Source organism: Trichechus manatus, unplaced genomic scaffold (assembly GCF_000243295.1).
Source record: "Trichechus manatus latirostris isolate Lorelei unplaced genomic scaffold, TriManLat1.0 scaffold00107, whole genome shotgun sequence".
Taxonomy (NCBI): Eukaryota; Metazoa; Chordata; class Mammalia; order Sirenia; family Trichechidae; genus Trichechus; species Trichechus manatus.
In genome coordinates this window covers 4,554,629-4,577,358 of record NW_004444043.1, presented here as the reverse complement: position 1 = coordinate 4,577,358, position 22,730 = coordinate 4,554,629, and the positions used below count along the sequence as shown (strand labels likewise).

The window sequence follows — 22,730 nt, the reverse complement described above, 5'->3', positions numbered from 1 at the left end:
GGGAGGGGCATCAAACAAAAGCAGAAGGCAGGTGTTATTAGTGTAAAAATACAGTAAACAGACTGGGTGATGGCATAGTTAATATTTACACTCAGTTCTGTTTGACTTCACACTTTTTATTTTGCTGTGTGACCTCCAATAGTAAATGATGTTGGGGTTCAAAGGCAGGGAGGCAATCACTGTGGTTCCAGAAAGTGACTGTGTGGAAGGGTTGAGCTGAATTTTGAACAGGTTGAAGGAAATCAGGCAAAGAGGGCACTTCTCATTCTTGTTAATGATTAACCTTATGGTGAGTAGTTTGGAATGAATATTCCTACTTGTCAAAAACGTAAATGTACAGAGAAACACCAAAAATTGGTGTAACAGAATATATTTATTGGGAGTAGATACGATTTGTGTTAGTCAGTGTCAACCAGTGTCAACATATCAGTCAGTGTCAACATACAGGGGAAGTCCTCCAAAGGGAGATAGTGAAAATGGGTTATATAGGTCATTGTGATGTTCATTTCTCAGGAGATAGCATCAGAAGAGGGTTCCAGGGTCTGTCTGTCATAGAAACAGTCACTGAGGATATGCCATGCATTTTCCAGTTAGTCATCTCTAACAGCCCAATGCCTAAGGCAAAATGGTCTCCTTAAATTGCTTCCTAGGCTGTTGTTTGACAAGTGAAGGTGGCTTTAGGAAAATAGTTTCTTAAAGACTCAAGGTTCAAAAGGACACCTGAGGGCGGATGACCTGAGTGGGTCACCCCAACTCCATAGACCCAGAAATCTGGATTCTAGGAGAGTTAAAACTGTTTCTCACACTCTTCTTTCTCATCACATTTAGCAAGCCAAAAGCCAGATGCACATGGTATGACCCAGAATTTTGGGGCTAACTCTGTAAACAAGAGGGAATCTAGCCATTTGGAATTAGAATTTCTGGGACCTTGGGAGAGTTCAGGGGGCTAGAGTACTTGAAATTGGGATTGCTCAGAAAAACCCAGAACCCGTGGCCTGTGTGACATGCAGGGTAGTTTGTGATTGCATCTAGCTTGGTGACTTTCGGGCGTGAACCACGGCCACCATACACTGTCCCTGCTATAGAATTGTTCTTGATGTGTTTTAGCCTAACCAGCTAGGTAACCTCTGAGCCCTGGTTTTCTCATCTTTAAAATTAAAATCGGGCAAGCTGAACTTTAAGTACCTTTCACATCTAAAATTTTGATGCCATAAAACTGAGGCACTCTATTCAATACTATAAACTACCTAGTTTTAAAGAAAAAAAAAGTTCATTACTCTTCATTCTGGAATGTTAAAATGGACAATAAGGTCTTTTATACTCTTTCGGCCTGCAGTGGCAGTGAGTTTGAGAAAAATACGTCTGTTTTTGTTGGTGGTGGTTTTAGTTTTTTTTTTGTTGTTGTTGTTGGCATAAATGGATAGGTTTCTGTTGTCCAGGTCTATCAAGGCCAGTCTCTGCAAATGAACTCTGCTTACTGCCTCAGAGGGCAGGTTTTTCCCATTTAAAAGTCAGACTAGCCATTACTCATACGTTAAGGAAACTGGGGTCACTGTACAGCAGTGTAGGCAGCAGCAAACACACCGGCCTTTGAGCAGGAATCAGACAGATGATCTTTGTTGTCTATCTCCAGATTTTCATAACTCAACTTTTTTTTCTTCTTTTCAGACAACCTGTGGTCAAACTTAGATATACACACTTCTAATGTATTTCCTTCAATGTCTGTCATCTTAAATTCATTTTCTAAGTAACATGCTTTGTCCACTTTGCTCACCTTGTCTGAAGGTGTCTCTGCTCAGGTTGTAAGCCAACAACATCTTTTTTTTCTTATTTTAATCATTACAAAGAGGTTAAAAAAAATAACCCTCAAGGTTAAAACTGTGTCACTGGTGGAGTCAGGAAAATGATTTGCTTTTTCTGACTACTAATATAACATCTTTATTCTGATACTTGAGTACAATAATAGGCATTCCTTTGGCTTTCAAGGGAATGCATGAAACGTGTATGGGTAAATGCTGATACATTTCTAGCACTAAAATTTAAACTGAAATTTGGTGGAAGATATTGAGAAAGCACTATACTAACAGTATTGGGAAAACACACACATTAAGCCTTATTAAGCCTTAAGGGTATACCACTGTAAAGTCCTATTCGAATTGCGCAGCTCTATCCCTACCTGTCCTTGTTTCCACTTTTGCCTTGGTGGCGCAGTGGTTGAGAACTACGGCTGCTAACCTAAATGTCGACAGTTCGAATCCACCAGCTGCTCCTTGGAAACTCTATGGGGGAGTTCTATTCTGTCCTATAGGGTCACTGTGAGTCGGAATCAACTTGACAGCAATGGGTAATGGGTTGGATCCCTACATGTCCTCATTTCCACTTTGCCCTAGCCCTGAGCTGAGGTCAAAGTCTTCAAGCCCTACTGCTTCAGCCATGGCCCTGCTGTGATGGCCAATGGATACAGGCAACTTGACCTGGAAAAAGAGATGTCCTAGGAATAAGAGACCCTCTCCTCTGCAAGTTCATTCTAATAGATCATGTCTGGCCCTGCTGATATTCATGTTCCCCCCGTTTTCATTTTTGACTCCATTAATGTATGTCTCCAGGTTCTTGGACAAGGACAAACCCAGGCCACTTACTGGGTCTTATTCCATCCTTTTAAGCTAACACTGTGTGTTTAAAGAGGAACCCAGATGAAAAGCATGGCCTTAAGTCTCAGATATTCAGTGTACGTAGGGAAGGTTGGGGGCAAGGAAAGGAAGGTGTTCAGAGAACAGAGAACAAATCAAGTCTAGTCTGTAGTCTCTGTGTACTTACCATTTGCCCTGTATTTGCCAAGGAAATTTCCAGAACAGTGTCTTGGTTTTTCCCAGTTTCCTTCCTCTTGAGGGAAGGTTTGAATGTTTCCATAATTACTGGGCAAACCTCATTATACGGATGGGGAGCCATCCAGGGAGGGCAGTGCTGACCCTGGAGCCAGGCGACCCCTGTGCTTCTGCACAGAACGTCTCTGCAGACTCACAGGCTGCTTCTCAGATGGGCTCTCTATTATGAGTGATCGTTTTCATCGTGTCTATGTGTGTGTGTGTGTGTGAAAGTAAACCCTGTTTATCTCCACTCCTTAGATTTCTTTACCAAAATCTTAGCTTTCTTTCACGGATGTGCTTTGTAATCTGTTCATTATTGTGGTTCACCATATTGGGAAACAGACTTAGTGTCATAATAGGTGTGCAGAAGGAGGTCTTTAGGGTTATGGAACACGAGTGGTAAATAGCTACTGTGCCTTACTCACCTTCCTCTTTATAAAACTGCTTTTATAGCTCATTATGGTTTCTTCTCCCTTTCAGGCTTCCTTTACTTCCGGCTTCTGCTTCCTAAGCAAGCATAGAAAAGTAGGGATTGTATTTCTCTCCTATCTTCTAATATCTAAATCCTGCCCATCTTTCAAGATTCAGGTCGGTTGTAATCGAGGCAGCCTTCTTGGATCCCTATAAATGGAACATTCTCTCATTTGGTTTCTTAGCCCCTGTCATGGTTTGAATTATGTCTCCCCAAAAATGTGTGTATCAGTTTGGCTAGGCCATGATTCCTGGTACTGTGTGATTTTCCGGTATGTTGTAAACCTGCCTCTATGATGTTAATGAGGGAGGATGGGTGGCAGTTGTGTTAGTAAGGCAGGACCTGATCTACAAGACTGGATTGTGTGCTGAGGCAATGTCTTGAGATATAAAAGACAGAAGTGAGCAGTGAGACAGGGGGACCTCATACCATCAAGAAAGCAGTGCCAGGAGTAGAGCGCGTCCTTTGGACTGGAGTCCCTGCACAGAGAAGCTCCTAGTCTGGGGGAACACTGAAGAGAAGTGACAGAAAAAGCCTTCCCCTGGAGCTGATGCCCTGAATTTGGACTTTTAGCCTACTTTGACTATGAGGAAGTAAACTTCTCTTCATTAAAACCATCCACTTGTGGTGTTTCTGTTGTAGCAGCACTAGATGACTAAGACAGCCCCTTTCTGTTTCTCTTGATGGATTTACAGTCTTCCACTTTGTGGTATAAACTGGAGTGTGTTTCATCTTACCTGCAAATCTGCAGGCAGAGACAGTAGGTTTCAATTCCTCTTCTAGGCTTCTAGCTGCTTGTGCCTCTGGTTGTGCCTAGGAGAGGAGAACCATGGGAAGAGAAGAGAGTAACGAATAGTATTTCCATTAATGAATGAAATGCAAGAGTTAATTATTTAAGTGACATTTTGTCCCAAAATAGTATAACCAGTAAAGGAAAAAAAAACATCCCATTAATTTGGGCATGGAGAACCAATTTTTTTTTCTCTTGTAGGTGACCACACTGAAGAAATCTAATTTTATTTCATTTCATCTAACTTAAAATTAGGAACAGCACATTTTATTGATTATATTTATTATATATATTTAAATGTTATGTAATTATAAAATATGCCTCAATATTGGATTAAACACTTAAGGGGGTTGTTAAAAGAAGATAGAAATGGAGGAAAGGAAATTCTAATACTCTGCTTATTAAGGCTTTAGAATATTGATTTATGTCAGTTATCTTTAAAAACTGATTAGACATCTTTATACCTCTTAATTTTAGCTGTACCTTTAAGACCTTAAAAATTTTTAGTCTTTATTTTGATCAAAGTTATAAATCTACAGTGCTTAAAGAGGCAAATAGTTCTATAAAAATATCAGTAACTGTGAAAGGTCTGCAGTTTGACACTACTAGAAAAGCTACGCAGCCTGCGGCAGTTTTTATTAACGGTGGTAGAAGACACAAGACTCCTGGGCCAGAAATGAAGGACAGCTTGTTACCTACAGTGATAGCAGTCGTCAGGGTATCAGCACTTTTTATGTTGGTTTCCTGAGTCCCAATTCCCACAGGACAATGTGAAGAGGCGCATGTAGTGGGTTACATTACAAGAAAGGAACCTTGAGCTTAGGGAACCTGAATCTTTTATAGTGAGCAGTAAGCATACCTGCCCTTTGCTCCAGGAGAAAATTGTTTATTACATGGACAGTAAGTACACTTGTCCTTTGGTGGGGGAGAAGTGCTATTTCTTTCTCTCAAGGCTGTTTGCTATCCAAGGATCCTTGAAAAAAATAGTATGGAACAAAAGGGCAGTTAGTACATCACTTGCAAGATGTGTAGGAATGTGATGGACAAATGGAGAATTGTCTCCCAACAGAGTTGTAGTTATGAAAAGCAGCATTCCTCTCCCAACAGCCCCTTAAAATTTTGTACTCCAAAGAGCAGCATTGTCCAATAGAAATATAATGTGAGCCACATGTGTAATTTTCTAGTAGCTGCATTTTAATGAAGGAAAAAAAATAGTTGAAATTAATAATATATTTAATAACCCATTATATAAAATATTGTAATTTTAGTATGTAAGCAACCCAAAAAGTTTAGTGAGGTATTAAAATGCTACATGCACCTGATACATGTATTACAATACTACAATAATACCTTAACAGTACAGCCGTTAAAGTGAAACATAGTCCTACTGTCTTTGTTACCTTGTGCTGCTATAATGAAAAATACTACAAATGAGTAGCTTTAAAGAACAGAGATTTTCTCACAGTTATGAAAGCTAAAAGTCCAAATCAGTGTCGTAGCCACACTGATTTCTTCTGTGGACCTCTGTCCTAGTTTCTGATGTCCTCGTGTTCCTTTGATTGTAGATTGGGTTTTCACATGGCATCTGTCTTCCGTCTATGAGTGTGTCTCTTTGTTTATTCTGCTCTTTTTATAAGACATCACTCAGAAGTAATTAAGTTCAGGACCCACCCTACTCTGGTATGGCCTCATTAACGTAACAAAAAAAACTATTTCCAAACAGGGTCATATTTACAGGTATAGGGATTAGGACTTCCACATTTCTTTTTGGGAGATACAGTTTAATCCATAACACTTACTAAAACAATAAAGTTGTGTTTAATGGAGAGATAGTTTATGCTGCTTCAGTTTTTATAATTTTAATTAATTAAAATAAAAAATGTTAGTTCCTTAATCAGACTAGCCACATTTCAAGTGCTCAGTAGCCACAAGTGACTAGTTGCTACTCTATTGGATAGCATAGTCCTAAACCAGTTGCCATCAAGTAGATTCTGACTAATGGCGACCCGTTGTATGTAGAGTAGAACTGCTCCATAGGGTTTTCAGGGCTGTGACCTTTAGGAAACAGATTGCCAGGCTTTTCTTCCGACACACCTCTGGGTGGGTTCAAATTGCCAACCTCTCTGATAGTAGTCAAGTGCTTAACCAGTTGTACCACCCAGGGACTCCTTAGCATAGCCCTACAGGTAACCATTTTAATTTTTTTTTTTTTAAACATTTCTTTGGGGGTGTCCTCCCATATCTCTAAATAACATGCTGGTACTGTGTCTAGATTCTTCCATCTTAGATTCTTTTATTGACTTTCTATTATGAAAGATGAGGATTTAATTTTCTTTTACACCAAGTCCCCCACCACAAATAAACTCACTTCCTGGCCCTGCCTCCCATTTTCTCAATCAACAGTTCTCAGAATTTTTGGTTTCAGGGCCCTTTACATTCTTAACAATTACTGTGGATCACAAAGAGCTTTTGTTTATGTTAGATATATTTGTCGGTATTTATCATACTAGGAATTAAAACTAGGAAAAACATTTAAAATGTATTATCTATTTTAAAAGAAAAATGATTAACCCTTTACATACTAACATAAGTAACATTTTTAACAAAAAAATATTTTCATAAAAATCAGTGAGAATAACAGGGTTTTTTTGGCAAATCTTTTATGTTTGACTTATTAGAAGACAGCTGAATTCTTCATATACTTGCTTCTGCGTTTATTCTGTTGAGAAATCACACCTAATATAGCTTCTGGAAAACTGTAATTCTACACCTGTTAGAAAATGCAAGTGAAAAAGGCAAATAATCTCCTGGTATTACTATGGAAATAATTTTGAGAACCTCTGCATTATAGCAAAATTTTCTTAGATCACAATTCAGTGTTTAATATTATTATAACCACGTATACATGGTATTCCTAAGCTAAGAAGCATATCATGATAGCTTTCTTTTATTGTACTTTTTTGTGTTTCTTGGAGTTATTGTCTTATTTTTAATATTTGTTTTGTTTAACCCATTGCTGCTGAGTTGATTCTTACTCATAGTGACCCTACAGGAGGACAGCAGAACTGCCCCATAGGGTTTCCAAGGAACAGCTGGTGGGTTTGAACTGCCGACCTTTCAGTTAGCAGCCGAGCTCTAAACCACTGCACCACCAGGGCTCCTTATTTTGTTTACTGTGTATATTTTACTTATTCACCTCTGAACTCTACTGTAATCATCTAAATCTCTTCGAAATACACTCATTTATAGTAGGAATTCTCTGTCTTCTTAAAGATCTTTTGGAGTTTTTTGATCTCCTTCCTGGTGGCACAGTGGTTAAAGAGCTCAGCTGCTGACCAAAAGGTCAGCAGTTCAAATCCATCAGCCGCTCCTTGGAAACCCTATGGAGCAGTTCTACTCTGTACTATAGGGTCGCTATGAATTGGAATTGAGTCGACAGCAATGAGTTTGGTTTTTTTGGTTTCCATCAAGACTGGTTACTTCCTGGAACAACTGCACAGCCATCATTCTGGGATCTCCCATCACTATGATTCTGGAGATTCCCTTTGCCTCTTACATGTTGGGTTCCTTTTTTTACTGGATCTTCTGTCACCTTTTTTTGATCGGCAGCATTGCACAAACTGGGGAGCCAGGCTGTGTCGGTTGAAATCCTAGCTCTTCCACTTTCTATTTCTATTATTTAACCTCTTTATACTCCATTTTCCTCGTCTTCAAAATAATACCTTCTGTGTAGGGTTACTATGAACATTAAATGAGTTAATATAGATAAAGCACTTAGAACAGTTCTTGGAGTGGTGGTATCATAACTATTATTGGTGGTTATTGGTATACTTGTTTTGGTGGCATACTTCTTGCAGTAGCCTGCTGAGAAAAATTGTGTGTGACATTGCATGTATGAAAGTGCCTTTATTCTACATCATTTTGACCAATAGTCTGGCTGGTTATTCAAATTCTAGGTTGAAAATAGTTGTCCCTCAGAATTTTGAAGGTCTTGGTCCATTTTCTTCTAGCTTTCATTGTTGCTGTTGAAGCCCAATGCCATTTTTAATTCTTTATCCTTTTAGCATTTTTAGTATTGCCTCTCTGGACACTTAAGAGTTTTTCTTTTTCCCAGTATTCTGAAAGTTTCACAAGATATTTCTTTGGTTAGGACTGTTTAATATATATTGTGTGGGCAACAGTAGAGCTCTTTCAGTCTGATAAAACCAATGTCCTCATTTTCATAAATTTTTTTCTTTGATGAATTCCTTCCCTCCATTTTCTTCTCTCTTTGCACAACACTGTTGTTTGGATATTGGATCCTTACAAATCCTCTAATTTAGTTGTGTTTTCTCTCCTGTTTTCAATTTATTTGTCTTTTTGCTCTACTTTCTTGGAGCTGTCTTCAGCTTCTACCATTCTATTGAGTATTTTATTTCAGCTCTTGTATCTTTGATTTCTAAGAGCTCTTTTTTTGTTTTTTCTGTTCCTTTTTCATAGTTTCTTGTTCTTGTTTCATTGCCTCAATGACTTCTATTACCTGTCTGCAGACAATAATACCAGTTTTGTTTTTTGAAATTTTTATCTTCTTGCTTGATCTTTATTTCCTCCTTGGAGTAGAATGTTCAATGAGTACACACTCCTCCCATTCCAGTCTGCATAGCTCTTTGCAATGTGACTTTGCTTTTCCTCCCATCCAGAGGTGGAATCTATTTCCTCTTGAATCTGGACTGGCCTTGTGACTTTCTTTGACTAATAGGATGTGGCAGAAGTGATGTACATGTTCTGGAGCCTAAGCCTTATGATGGTTCACAGTCTGTACCTTCGTTCTCTTGGAATACTGCCCTGAGAGTGCTGTGTAAGGAAGCCAGTTTAGCCTACCAGAGGATGAAAGGTGCCACAGCTGACAGCTGGCACCAACTGCAGGTGTGAGTGAACAATCTTGGACCTTCCAACCTAGATAATACTCTAGCTTAATGTGTCTGCCTAAGTGAGCCCAAGTGAAACCATCAGAGGAACTACCTTCAAAGTAGTGAGAAATAACAAATTTTTGTTGTTTTAAGCCATTAAGTATTGTGGTTCCTTATATAGAAATAGTTAACTGATACCCTCCTGTGATGGTTAAGGTTGTGTGTCAATGTGGCTGGGCCATGATTCTCAGTGGTTTGGCAGTTACGATGTAGTTTGGCAGTCGTATGATGTTGTGATCACCTCCATGATGGGATCTGCTGTGAGTAGCCAGTCAGTTGAAAGGGAATTTCCTTGGGCATGTGGCCTTCATCGAATATAAGAGGACATTCTAGCAAGGCTCAGGTTCTTGGGGCTTGAGCTAGCAACTTACCTGTGGTCTTACCTTACGATCTTGGGATTCATCGATCTTAGCAGCCTGTAAGCAAGAGTCCTGCTTTCTGACCTTCCCAATCTTGGGTTCGCCAGCCTCTGCAGCTACGTGAATCAGGAGAAGGCAGTATCCTGGCCTACAGACTTGGGACGTTCCAGCCTTTACAACCATGTGGGCCATTTCCTTGATATAAATCTTTCTCCATATGTATTTATATGCTTTACTGGTTTTGCTTCTGTAGAGAACCTATCCTGAGACACATTCTAAGGTGTTTTTTTCTTTCCCCCCATTTGTTTTGATTTCTTTTGTGTCATAGGCTTTTCTCAGATGTCTGCTAATTCTCTGTTCTCTGAAGTATAAGCCTGGAAGGTGTAAGCTTGCCTGCCGATATTCTGGAAACTGAGTAGGGAAGGTTTCACTTAATCCCTCTGTTTTCAGGTCACTACTATTGCCCTCATCTATGTTTGTGCCTTTCAGATCAGATGTCCTCTGGTTTACACTCTCTAGAATCTTCTTCTGAGGTCAGAAAGGTTTTCTGCTTAGTTAAGAAGAATAGGGGAAGCGATCAGACGATCTTCACCAAACCCAAAACCAAACCCATTGCTGTCAAGTCGATTCCAACTTATAACAACCCTCTAGGACAGAGTGGAACTGCCGCATAGGGTTTCCAAGGCTGTAATCTTTACGGAAGCAGACTGTCACATCTTCCTCCCATGGAACAGCTAGTGGGTTTGAACTGCTGACCTTCTGGTTAGCAGCCGAGTGCTAAACCACTGCTCCACCAGAGCTACTAACTGCTTCTTAAATAAATTTTCACCCAGTCCTTAGTTTTCAACTCCCCTTCACCACCACTTCCAGAGGAACTGTGATGCCAATACCTGAACCATTTGGGAGGGTGGGTTGGTGGTGGCGGTGGCTGTGCTGTAAAATGGGTTGTCTCTTAGCTTTCCCCATTGCTTGCTATGGGGTTCAGCTTCTGAGTTCTCCAAGTGAGCCCAGGTGAAACCGTCACAGGAACTACCTTCAAAGTAGCTGTTGTTGTTTTAAGCCATTAAGTACAGTCAGTCCCCTATTTATGATATATTCAAATTAAGACGAACCACACTTACAACAGTCAGTGTATCTGGAATATTGCATCTTCCTAGGAGGAAGTTATAGGAAAACACACGCAGGGGATATGGAAAAAATTGCCAACTTATATGAACATACCAAAAATTTGATCAAGATGATGGAAGAGATCGGTAGAAAAATCATCTATATGACAAGAATACTGAATTTAGAACCTGGTATCACTGATGTGGAACAGCTCATAGATCATAAAGAAGGCTGACTCTGGCTCTGGGATGTGGGGGTCTGAAGAAGGGAGACATGATCTTGGCCCTTCTGGTCCTTTATCACACCATCTGGCTGTAGGTGTGATATCTTATTTCATGTAGAAAGCCCCCTTTCCAAAGGAGGCAAAAGACATGGTCCAGTGCTGGTCATGGAAGCCCCCTATTGCCTAATGTTTCACTGACTACAGCCCAAGAAAACTCTGGGTTGAATTCAGGGGAACAGCAGCCTAAACCATGGAACTTGTTTTGTTTTGTTTTGTTTTTTTAATTTTGTAATCATGGTGCTAAGTTATGAAGAAGAATCCCAAGAACTCTTCTTGACCAGTTTGAAGGGGCAGGCAGGATTAGGGTCTGAGGAGGTTCTTTCAACACAAGATCTCATAGACTAAGGAGCTCACAGCAGTGAGTCATAAATAGTGGTCAGGTGTCAGAAAAGTCCTCAAAGCAGGGCAAACCTGTGGGTTGGGACAGAGTCCACGCATTCCAGATGAGGTGGGGCTGCAGGCCCACATAGCCAGAAAGAACCCCACCCTGAATGGCAAGGCCTCGCCTAGTGATCTTTTTCTGTTTCCTGCTTTTTCCTTTGGCCTGCTCTGGGGTGGCATTTGGGTACTCTTGCTTGAGTAATGAGCCTCTGCGATACTTGCATGGTTTTGACATAGATCACAGTAGTGGGCATTTTGCTCCAGTCACAGCCGCCTCTAGGCTGCAGAACAGTAGTCCTTGGAGAGCTGGAATTAAGCCCAGGCAGAGTATTCACTGGAACCAGAGACTGACTGAAGTAACCTAGACCCTGCTTCCTACTGCAGAAGGAAGGGTTTATCCATCCAGCTATTTGTTTATACATTACCCATAAAGACTTACAGATGTGTGCACACACTGTGCGCACACACAAGTGAATTTATTTTTTAGAGAAAGCATTTCCATTACTTTAAAAAAACGGTACAACAGGTAGAATTCAGTCTTATGTGCAATATTTTGGTTAGGATTGAAGATCAGAATTATTTTTGTTGAAATTGTATGGAGAACAGATGTGACTTTTTTGAATTCTGCCTTTTCCTTTGTTGCTGTTGACAGTATAGCTGTCAGCAGTAACCTTGAACTAACCATTGTAGCGCCCCTTCCTATCTTACTGCTTGTCCAGATGTCTCAGGTGTAATTAGAGGCTGAGCTGAAAAATCCAAATTATTCTTAGAGGTATGTATATATGTGTATATTCATGTATGTTAAAAAAACTTCTACTTAAAGCTCTGAATCTGTTATGTTATACTAATTTATAATAAATATATATTCCCTTCTCAAGTTCCTGTTTTACCTTTCTTATTGTTGAAAAAAGAATCAAAGAAAATCTAGCTAGACCCACATGTATCTCATTTCTTAAGATATTTGTAAAATTTCTCTTCCATATAATGATTCTCAAAATGAACTTACACTAGTAAATGTGTGGTATTGGGCTGAATACCTTCTGTCTTAGAATTCGTTCATTTAACATACAGAAGCATACACTGGTCAGATCTTAGTAGATTTTAGTTTTGAAATACCAGTATAGCTCTTATTTTCTGCATTGTTAGGTCTTCTCGTGTTTCTTACTTATTGCAAGCTGAAATCTAGATCTGATAATCAGTGGTTTGGGGACTTTTCTTACACTTATTTCCCCATCTGTTTATCACTGAAAAAAATTCTGAACTGGGTTGTACTCTTTAAACTTGACTTTTTTCCCTAATCTGTATCATTTTGAGCAGTCGAATTCAACGGAACTTCACAGTAGAATAAAATTAGAAAAAGAAGCCTTTAGGAAAAAAAAAAGTGGCAAAGTAATTAAAAATACACCCTCATCACCAGGTATGTGATGCTGGATAATATTCAAAACCTCTTTTTTTGCCGACACTCAGCCTTCCCTTTGCCTGGTGCTCCTAACACAGTTTTGTTGAATTTTGGTTGGATAAGTAGTGTTTACATTATTAAGACTTTTTATGCTGCTTGTCATAGATTAAATGTGTCCCCCAAAAATATCTGTCAACTTGGCTGGGTCATAATTCCCACTATTGTATAATTGTGTGCCATTTTTTAATATGTGATTTCCTTATGTGTTGTAAATTCAATCACTATGATCTAATAAAATGGATAAGCGGCAGTTATACTGATGAGGTATACAAGATTGGATAGTGTCTTAAGCCAACCTCTTTTGAGATATAAGAGAGAAGCGAGCAGAGACACATGGGAACCTCAGAAAACAGTGCTGGGAGCAGAGCGTGTCCTTTGGACCTGAGATTCCTGCACTGAGATGCTCCCAGACCAAGGGAAGATTAATGCATCACAAGAACCTTCCTCCAGAGCCGACAGAGAGAGGGGGCCTTCTCCTGGAGCTGATGCCCTGAATTTGGACTTGTAGACTACCGGACTATGAGAGAATAAACTTCTCTTTGTTAAAGCCACCCACTTGTGGTATTTGTTATAGCAGCACTAGATGACTAAGACACTGCTCTTCAGAATTAAGCCATATAGTACACTATGAATGCTTTTTTCATTACTGCATGACTCCTTGATTTCTTTGGGAGTCATAATTATCTCCTCATCCACCTTCATTGTTTTTAATTTTGTTTTGTTTTTTCAATGTAGTTATAACAAATTCAACCCCAAACTTTGCCAGTTGTTTAAATTGCTTTTCAATATGTTCATTCCCATCAGTTATTCCATCAATTCCATTTTCTTGAAAACATTGCTCCCAAGGCCCTCTGACCCGCTGCAGTCTGCTGTGGTTGTCAAATGGCCTGTTTCACAACCTAGGATATCCCTTTACCATAATCATGGGGATTCTCTTTTCTTCCTTCTTGTGTTAAATATTCTTTCTGATTCTTGTGTCTTCCTGTTGGTTTATACTTTCATTTTGGTGGCGCTCAATCCTCTAGTAGTTTTCTGAGAAAGGATGCATGGTGTAAATATTATAAGCATTTGCCTGCCTTAAAATGTTTTTATTTTACTCTAATATTTGCTTAGTAGTTCAGCTAGGTATAAGAATTCTCAGCTGTAATTCAATTTCCTGCAACATATTGAAGGCATTGATTGCTCTATTGTCTTCTGGCTTCTGCTGCTGCTTTTGGGAGAAAAGTATGAAGATGTCCTGCCTCTGGATAGTTTTTATGTGGCTTATTTGCCCCTCTACCCTCTTGTCTTTGGAAGCTGTCTTAGTTATCTAGTGCTGCTATGACAGAAGTAACACAAGTGGATGGCTTTAACCAAGAGAAGTTTATTCTCTCACAGTTTAGAAGACTAGACGTCCAAATTCGGGGCGCCAGCTCCAGGGGAAGGCTTTCTCTCTCTTTTGGCTCTGGGGGAAGGTCTTTGTCATCAATCTTCCCCTAGTCTAGGAGCTTCTCTGTGCAGGAACTCCAGGTCCAAAGGACACACTCTGCTCCTGGCTCTGCTTTCTTGGTGGTAGGAGGTGCCCCATTCTCTCTGCTCTCTTCTCTCTTTTATATCTCAAACCAACCAAAAAAACAGATCTGTTGCCATCAAGTTGATTCCGACTCATAGCGAGCCTATAAGACAGAGTAGAACTGCCCTTTAGAGTTTCCAAGGAGCACCTGGTGGATTTGAACTGCCAACCTTTTTGGTTAGCAGCTGAACTCTTAACCACTACCACCAGGGTTTCCTTAGCTCTCAAAAGAAACTGATTTAAGACACAACCTAATCCTGTAGTTTGAATCCTGCCTCATTAACGTAACTGCAGATAATCCTACCTCATTAACATCATAGAGATAGGATTAACAACACTTAGGAAAATCACATCAGATGACAAAATGGTGGACATTCACACAATACTGGGAATCATGGACTAGCCAAGCTGACACACATTTTTGGGGGTACACAATTCAATCCATAACAGAAGCCTATTGGATGCCCCCTACTTTCCACCCCTCCGATATTCTGACACTTCGTGATATCACTTTGTGTGGGTCTGTTTTCATCCATTGTGCTGGGACTCCAGGGGACTTTTCAATCTGGAAACATTTTCTTCATTTGGGGAAAATTATCTTGAATTATTTAACTGATGACTTTCCTCCATTTTTTTCTATTTTTTCTTCTGGAGCTCCTATTATTCAGATGGTGGATCTTCTGGTCTAGTTCTCTAAATTACTATATGTTATCTCTTAAACTTTTCCATTAGTCACTTTGTCTATTCGCTTAACTGCCTGAGAGCTTAACTTTTATCTTTCAACCCTCCTACTGAGGTTTACGTTTTTGCTATCATGTCATTAATTTCCAAGAGCTCTGTTTTTGTTTGCTAGGTGTTAGGTATATGTAGTTTCCAGTTTGTTCTATTCATCTACTGTGGTGAGGCAAATCAACCTAAATACAGTGGCATAAAACATTACTATTTTATGATGCTTACACATTCTGTAGAATTAGTTAAAACACGTGGGGATGGAGTGTCTCTGCTCCATTGTATCTGGACCCTAAGCTGGGAAGACTCAAGTGACCAGGGGTTAGTGTCACCTGATGACTTCTTCGCTTACTATTTGGTACCTGGGTTGGGGTGACTGGAAGACTGGGTTCAATTGGGACTTTTGCCTGGAGTGTATCTGTAAGTGACCTCTCTATGTGACTTCTTCCAGCACAGAAGCTGGTTCTGAAAGGAAGCTTCTGAACAGCAAATTTTTTAAGACAACCATGCAGAAGCTGCATAGTTTTACAGGACCTAGCCTTGGCAGTAACATAGCATGATTTTTGCCAAACTGTTGGTTGAGTAGTCACAAGACCTCCCAGATTCAAAACTTGTTACCTTTGAGTGGATTCTGACTCATGGTGACTCCTGTGTTAGAGAGTAGAACTCCATAAGGTTTTCTTGGCTGTAATCTTTACAGAAGCAGATATTCAGGCCTTTCTTCTGTGGAGCCACTGGGTTGGTTTGAATCGCCAGCATTGAGGATAGTAGTCCAGCACAGTGCAAACAGTTTGCATCATCATGGCTTCCCTCATTCAAGGAGGCAGGAATTTGATTACTTTTTGAATGGAGAGTGACAAGGTCACATTTGTAGGAGAGCATATGGGACAGTAGTAGTGAGGCCGGCAGCCGCTGGACGGCGGATGGGAGGCGCTAAGCCGCCATTTTCTCTACGTCACGGCCCCAGTGCGACTGCGCCCACTCTGTGACATGGGTATCGTCACAGGAGCTGTCCACCAATCTTGATGGACCACGCCCCTGAACACGTCCTGAAGTCCACGCTTACTGACTTTCCTCCCCCATAAAACCCCTGTGGCTGCTAATCGAGGCGTCATCTTGGCCAGGCAGATTTAGGTGCGATTCTTTGCTGGGCCGAACAAGTACTTTCCTTTTTTCGCTTTTGCCTAACTCTGTCTTAGTGTCCTACCGAGCGAGATCTGGAGGACTGGTAACGGTATTGTTCTGGCTATCTTTAGGAGATGTAATTTGCTGCCTTTTTTTTTTTTTTTTTTTAAATGAATGCAGTATCTTTTCTTATTTCTCTGGGGATATTGATAGTTTTCTTCCTACACAGTCTGTTTCCTTTGTACTTTTGGGGAACTCCCAAGATGAACAGCATATTTATAGTCTTGGCCTTGTTGGATTCCCCAGTAAATAAACTCATGCCTGGAGGGTAAAGGCTTGATTCCCAGAGTTCTGGGAGTTGGTAGGGGCGATAAGCAGACTGGGGATGGGGGAGGCAGATCTTATTATTCATTGTGTTTGGGTTTACTTACCGGTTGCTGTTAAGTAGACCTCGACTCATGGCGACTGTCATGGATTGAATTGTGTCCCCCAGAAAATGTGTGTAGCAACTTGGCTAGGTCATGATTCTTAGTATTGTATGATTGTGTTATCTGATGTGATGTCCTTATGTGTTGTAAACTCTACCACTATGATGAGATTATACGTGATCTCCTCATGTGTTGTAAATTCTATCACTGTGATGAGGTTGACAAGATCAGTGTCTTAATGCAATCTCTTTTGAAATAAAAAAGAGAGAAGTGAGCAGAGACACATGGGAACCTCATACCACCAAGAAAGCAGAGGTGGGAGCAGAGCGCATCCTTTGGATCTGAGGTTCCTGCACAGAGAAGCTCCCAGACCAAAGAAAGACTGATGACATGGACCTTCCTGCAGAGCCAACAGAGAAAGTGTTCCCCTGGAGCTGACACCCTGAATTTGGACTTGTAGCCTACTGGACTGTGAAGAAATAAACTTCTCTTTGTTAAAGCCATCCACTTGTGGTATTTCTGTTGGAGCAGCACTAGATGACTAAGACAGTGACCTCATGTGTGTCAGAGTACAGCTGTGCTCCATAGGGTTTTCAGTGGCTGATTTTTCATAGGATTGCCAGGCCTTTCTTCTAAGGCACCTCTGGGTGGACTTGAACCTCCAACTTTTTTTTTTTAATTGTACTTTAAGTGAAAGTTTACAGTTCAAGTTAGTCTCCCATACAAAAATTTATACATACATTGTTATGTGACCCTAATTGCTCTCCCTATGCTATGACAGCACACTCCTCCTTTCCACCCCTGATTTCCCAGGTCCATTCAACCAGCTCCTGACCCTCTCTGCCTTCTCATCTCACCTCCAGACAGGAGCTGCCCATTTAGTCTTGTGTATCTACTTGAGCTAAGAAGCACATTTCACGAGTTATTTTGTGTCCCATAGTCCAGTCTAATCTTTGTCTGAAGAGTTGGCCTCTGGAATGGTTTTAGTTCTAGGTTGTCAGAGAGTCCGGGGACCAAGCCTTCTGGGGTTCCTCCAGTCTCAGACCATTAAGTCTGGTCTTTTTACTAGAATTTGAGCTCTGTACCCCACTTTTCTCCTGCTCCATCAGGGACTCTGCCGTGTTCCCAGTCACAGCGGTCATTGGTGGTAGCCGGGCACCATCTAGTTCTTCTGGAACCTCCAACTTTTAGTTAGCAGCCAAGCACGTTAACCATTTGTACCACCCAGGGGCTCCTGGGTTCACTTAGGTTTGTAGACGGCACCTTCCATTCCATTATGCCTGTTGGCTCCAATGTGGAGAACCTCTGCAGAGCCTAAATCGTGAGTGTTTGCCAGGGTCAGGATAGAGATCCCGACTGCTTTGTAAATGGCTTCCAATCAGTCCTCTTGTTTTTTTTTGTTTATTTTTAAAACACTATGCCTCCCCCACTGCTGCCAGCCTCCCTTCATACATACCTGTACCACATTCCTGAGCCTTTTTAGGATTTTGCAGTGCAGCTAAAGTTGGTTCTTTTCATACTGTCAGCCTAGGATTCTTGGGTCTGCTTAATCAGTTACCCCTCATCCATCTGCTTTTCAAATTTTACTTGTTGCCTCCTCTCACATTCCCCCAAGGTCATTTTATCATCCCACTCCATTAAGTATTCCACTGCACCCTAAACCTGACCTGTTGTGGTTATTCAGTTATGTTGAAACACTTCTAGTAACTAGTCTTGTTACCTCAGAGAAATTCTATTGTTTGTCTCCTTCCCTTCTTCTACTAGCTCCCTTCTCCTTATTACTGGATTAGAATTTTCTTCAGTATTTGTAGAATTTAGTATTCTGTGCTGCTTGATTTAAGGTCCTCACAAGCAGTTTGTGATCAGCTGCTAACTTAAAGGTTGGTGGTTCGAACCCACCCAGCAGTACTGCAGAAGAAAGGCCTGACTATATGCTTCTGCAAAGATTACAGCCAAGAAAGCCCTATGGAGCAGTTCTACTTTGTAAAACAAACACATGGGTTCACCATGAGTTGGAATCCACTCCATGGCAACAATGGGCTGCTTTATTTTAATTTTCAAAAGCCACATATTTAGAACTACTACTTTCAGGAATTTGGTTTTACCTCATTTCTTCATGTGGTGAAATTATTTTCTTCTGCCGTTTCTTATACTGTGTTTTCTAGTAAAAAATATTCATAATGGTATCCACAAAGAAGTCTTCTCTTGAAGGAAAGGCATCAGTCTTCCAACGGGGGGGCCTTCTTCAGCATAGTTGCCAGGTCTTATAAGCCCTGGATAGGAGTCCTGGTAGCACAGTGGTAAAGTACTTGGCTGCTAACTGAAAGGTCAGCGGTTCCAACCCACCTGCCTCTCTGCAGGAGAAAGATGTGGCAGTCTGCTTCTGTAAGGATTTACAGCGTCAGAAACCCTATGGGACAGTTCTACTCTGTCCTGCAGGGTCACTATGAGTTGGCAGTGGGCAGTGGCTCCATGGCAATGTTTTTTGTTTTTTTTTAAAAAAAAAAAAAAAAAAGCCCTGGATGAGCAAGTCTTAGTCTGTGTTTAAAACCAGAAACCCAAACCTGATACTGTCGAGTCAATTCTGAATAATAGCAACCCTATAAGACAGAATAAAACTGCTACATAAGGTTTCCGAGGCTGTAATCTTTATGGAAGCAGACTGCCACATCTTTCTCCTGTGGAGTGGCTGGTAGATTCAAACTGCTGACCTTTCGGTTAGCAGCTTAGTGCTTAACCACTGTACCACCAGGGCTCCTTTAGTCTGTGTTTAGGCCTTGTGTTCTTCTTGCTCTCTTGGAATTTATGAGTATTTATTATGGGGAATGGTTCTTACTGTTTTGTTTCTGGCCTCAACTGACTATTCCCATCCAGTCTCCTCAAGGAATCTTCGTCCTTTGTGAAATCTGAAGGGGAAGGAAAATTGAGCCCACCAGTGCTAACCTCTGCTGCTGTGCCACATTTTTGTTACTGGGTTTCTAATATTTTATAAGTTCAGTTCGTCTTGAATGAAGATCATTTTACATCCTTTGCAATCTGGGTGCATTTATTTCCTTTTCTTGTCTGGTTGCCCTGACTACAACCTGGAGTGCAATGTTGAGTAGAAATGGTGAGAGAGGCTATATTCATGTTTTGTTCTTCATCTTACAGGGAAGGCATCCTGTCTTTCACCATTAAGTATGATGTTAGCTGTTGGCTTTCTGCAGATGCTGTTCATCAGATTGAGAAAGTTCTGTTCCTGATCTGTTGAGATGGTTATGTGATTAGTTTTTTCCGTTACTCTTTTAAAAAAACCAAACCAAACCTGTTGCTGTTGAGTTGATTCTGACTCCTAGCAACCCAGTAGAGCAGAGTAGAGCTGCTCCATAGGATTTCCAGCGTTGTAAATCTTTACAGAAGCAGACTGCCACATCTTTCTCCCACAGAGCGGCTGATGGGTTCGAACCGCCGACCTTTTGGTTAGCAGCTGAGCACTCAACCACTGTGCCACCAGGGCTCCTTTATTCCATTAAAATGTTAAATTGATTTGACTTTTGCATGTTACACCAACTTTGCATTCCTGGGATAAATCCCACTTAGTCATCATGGGTGTGTGTGTGTGTGTGTGTGTGTGTGTGTGTGTGTGTGTGTGTGTGTGTGTGTGTGTGTGTTTATGCTGTTAATTCAGTTTGCTGGAATTTGTTTAGGATTTTTGCATCTGTATTCATAAGGGATATTTTTCTGGTGATATCTTTGTCTGGTTTTGGTATCAGAGCAATACTGGCCTCATAGAATTCTAATTTTTGGAAGAGTTAATAAAGGATTGGTGTTAAATTATTTAACGTTTGGTAGAATTAACCCATAAAGCCAATCTGGGCCTGGACTTCTTTCGTGTGAAGAAGATCTCTTCAGCTTTTCTGTTTCATCTTCAGTCAGTGTCTGTAGTTTGTCTTTTTAGGAATTGGTCCATTTTATTTAAATTATCAATTTGTGGTCATACACCTTTCCATAGTGTTCCCTATAGTCCTTTGTTTCTTAAGAGCGGTAGTAATGTCCCCTCTTTCAGTCCTGATTTTAGTAATCCTGAGTTTTCTCTTTTTTATTTGGTCAGTTTAGCTAAAAGTTTGTCAATTTTGTTGATCTCAAAGAACCAGCTTTTGGTTTCACTGACTTTTCTCGATTTCATTTATTTTGGCTCAAACTGCTAAATTTGTTTAGTGTGCTGATATTTTGTTTCACATTCATCAGTGTTTTGTTGTTCTTGATTGATGTCACTTTAACAACATCTCTCGATGTTTGATTTCTAATAGAGAGTGGAGGAGTGGGTTATCAAAATAGTTGGGCAACAGTGAGATGAACAGCTGTTTCAACTGGAGGATTGACTTTAATATGCTGGTGAGCTCTGGGCATCTTCAGAGTCGGGATAGGGTATGTCAGATTTCCTGATCATATTGGACCATTCTTTGGCATACACTTTGGGAAATGCCACTAGAGTTTTCTTTCAAAAAGCCCAAATGACCTGAATTTCAGGGAATTGTCTTTCAAACCTTTATCAGTCCACAAACACAGAATTAGAAAAGTAAGACTAGACAGGAGGAATTTTAAAAGAGAAAAAAGTGAATGAGGTATAATTCTGAGAAATAAATAAGTATATAAGATTAGTTCACCCATGTACTTGCTGAGTGTGTGTATACTCATGGATGCATATACATTCCTTTCACACATTTCCATTTTCATTTCACAGATTTTTAAAAAAGCCTCATGGGACTCACGATCACTGGATGCCTAGTATATTTAAGAAACTTGATCACATGAGGTACGCTCTAAGTGGTCACAAGACGTTACCTGGAATCAAGACTAAATGAGCCAGACTTGCCTTCATCCTAACTGGTAAAAGCTTCAAGTACTTTTCTTAACATAATTCTATACTAATCATGTTCAATTATTATTACTTAATTATTAATATTCACAACTTCTTAATGAAACATTTAAAAGTTCCACTATTAATTGTGGTACCAAAAACTAGTTTAAAATCTCTAAAAATTTGATGTGGAGACAATTGACTTCCTTTGTAGAGCAACACTTACTAGTTACAGAACCAGTTGCCAAATTACAAAAGTGATTTTTTAAAACAAAGCAGTATTTGAATGTTTTTAAACATTTTACAGAGTAAAAGTGGGTTGAGTTCCCGGAATTTGAATATAGACATAAGGTGTGTCACAAATTACAGGTTGCATATGACTGTCGTTTTTTTGCATGGCTTAATAATGATTACATCTTATAACCAATGCGAAACTGGCAGGCTGTTGTAGATTATGTATGTTTTACGTTTCTGTAGTGCCTGGCATGGAACTGAACTCAGCTTCGTCCCAGGTCTGGCCTGGTTTCAGTCAAGCCTTTTCAGTCTAGTTTGAAAATTCATTTGACCTGTCCCTTCCCCAAAAGAATCTAGAGGTCGTAGCCGTTTGTGAATTTCTCCCAAAGTGTTTCCCTAATCCTAAATCAGCCCAGAGTAGAATGAATATGATGTCATCTAATCCTCAGGACTGCTGAGCCAGGTGATGGGCATTAATGCATCTATCAGGAGGAATCAGAATTAGTAACGACTTCAAGGCATGACCACCCATTGCGACTGAGCTGAGTTCAACTCACAGCAACCCTGTAGGACAGTAGAACTGCCCCATAAGGTTCCGAAGGCTGTAATCTTTACAGAAGCAGACTGCCACATCTTTCTTCCTTGGAGCGGCTGGTGGGTTCAAACCGCTGACCTTTCAGTTAGTAGTCAAGCGCTTAACCACTGTGCCACTAAAGCTCCTTACTTCAAGGCGAAAGCAAAAAACCAAACCCATTGTTGTCGAGCGATTCCAACTCATAGCAACCCTGTAGGACAGGGTAGAATTGCCTGATAAGGTTTCCAAGGGTGTAAATCTTTATGGAAGCAGACTGCCACATCTTTCTCCCACAGAGTGAGTGGCTGGTGGGTTCAAACTGCCAACCTTTCAATTAGCAGCCTGTTGCTTCAACCAGTGCACCACCAAGCCAAAGGGTGCTGTCTTAGTTATTTAGTGCTGCTATAACAGAAATACCACAAGTGGATGGCTTTAACAAAGAGAAATTTATTCTCTCACAGTCTAGGAGGCTAGAAGTCCAAATTCAAGGTGCCAGGGCCAGGGGAGGCTTTCTCTCTCTATTGGCTCATCAGCCTTCCCCTGGTCTGAGAGCTTCTCAGTGCAGGGAACTCAGGTCCAAA

At 40.5% G+C, this 22,730-nt stretch overlaps 1 protein-coding gene across 3 annotated transcripts in view; it reads left to right on the top strand.

The window, feature by feature from the left end:
- Positions 1-22,730, top strand: part of GCNT1 (glucosaminyl (N-acetyl) transferase 1) — a 56,290-nt gene that overhangs the window by 21,175 nt on the left and 12,385 nt on the right. For all 3 annotated transcript variants that reach the window (XM_023737742.1, XM_004383300.2, XM_023737741.1), the window contains exon 2: positions 21,225-21,370. The gene's annotated coding sequence lies outside the window, so the exon portion shown is untranslated. The remainder of the gene's footprint in view (positions 1-21,224; positions 21,371-22,730) is intronic.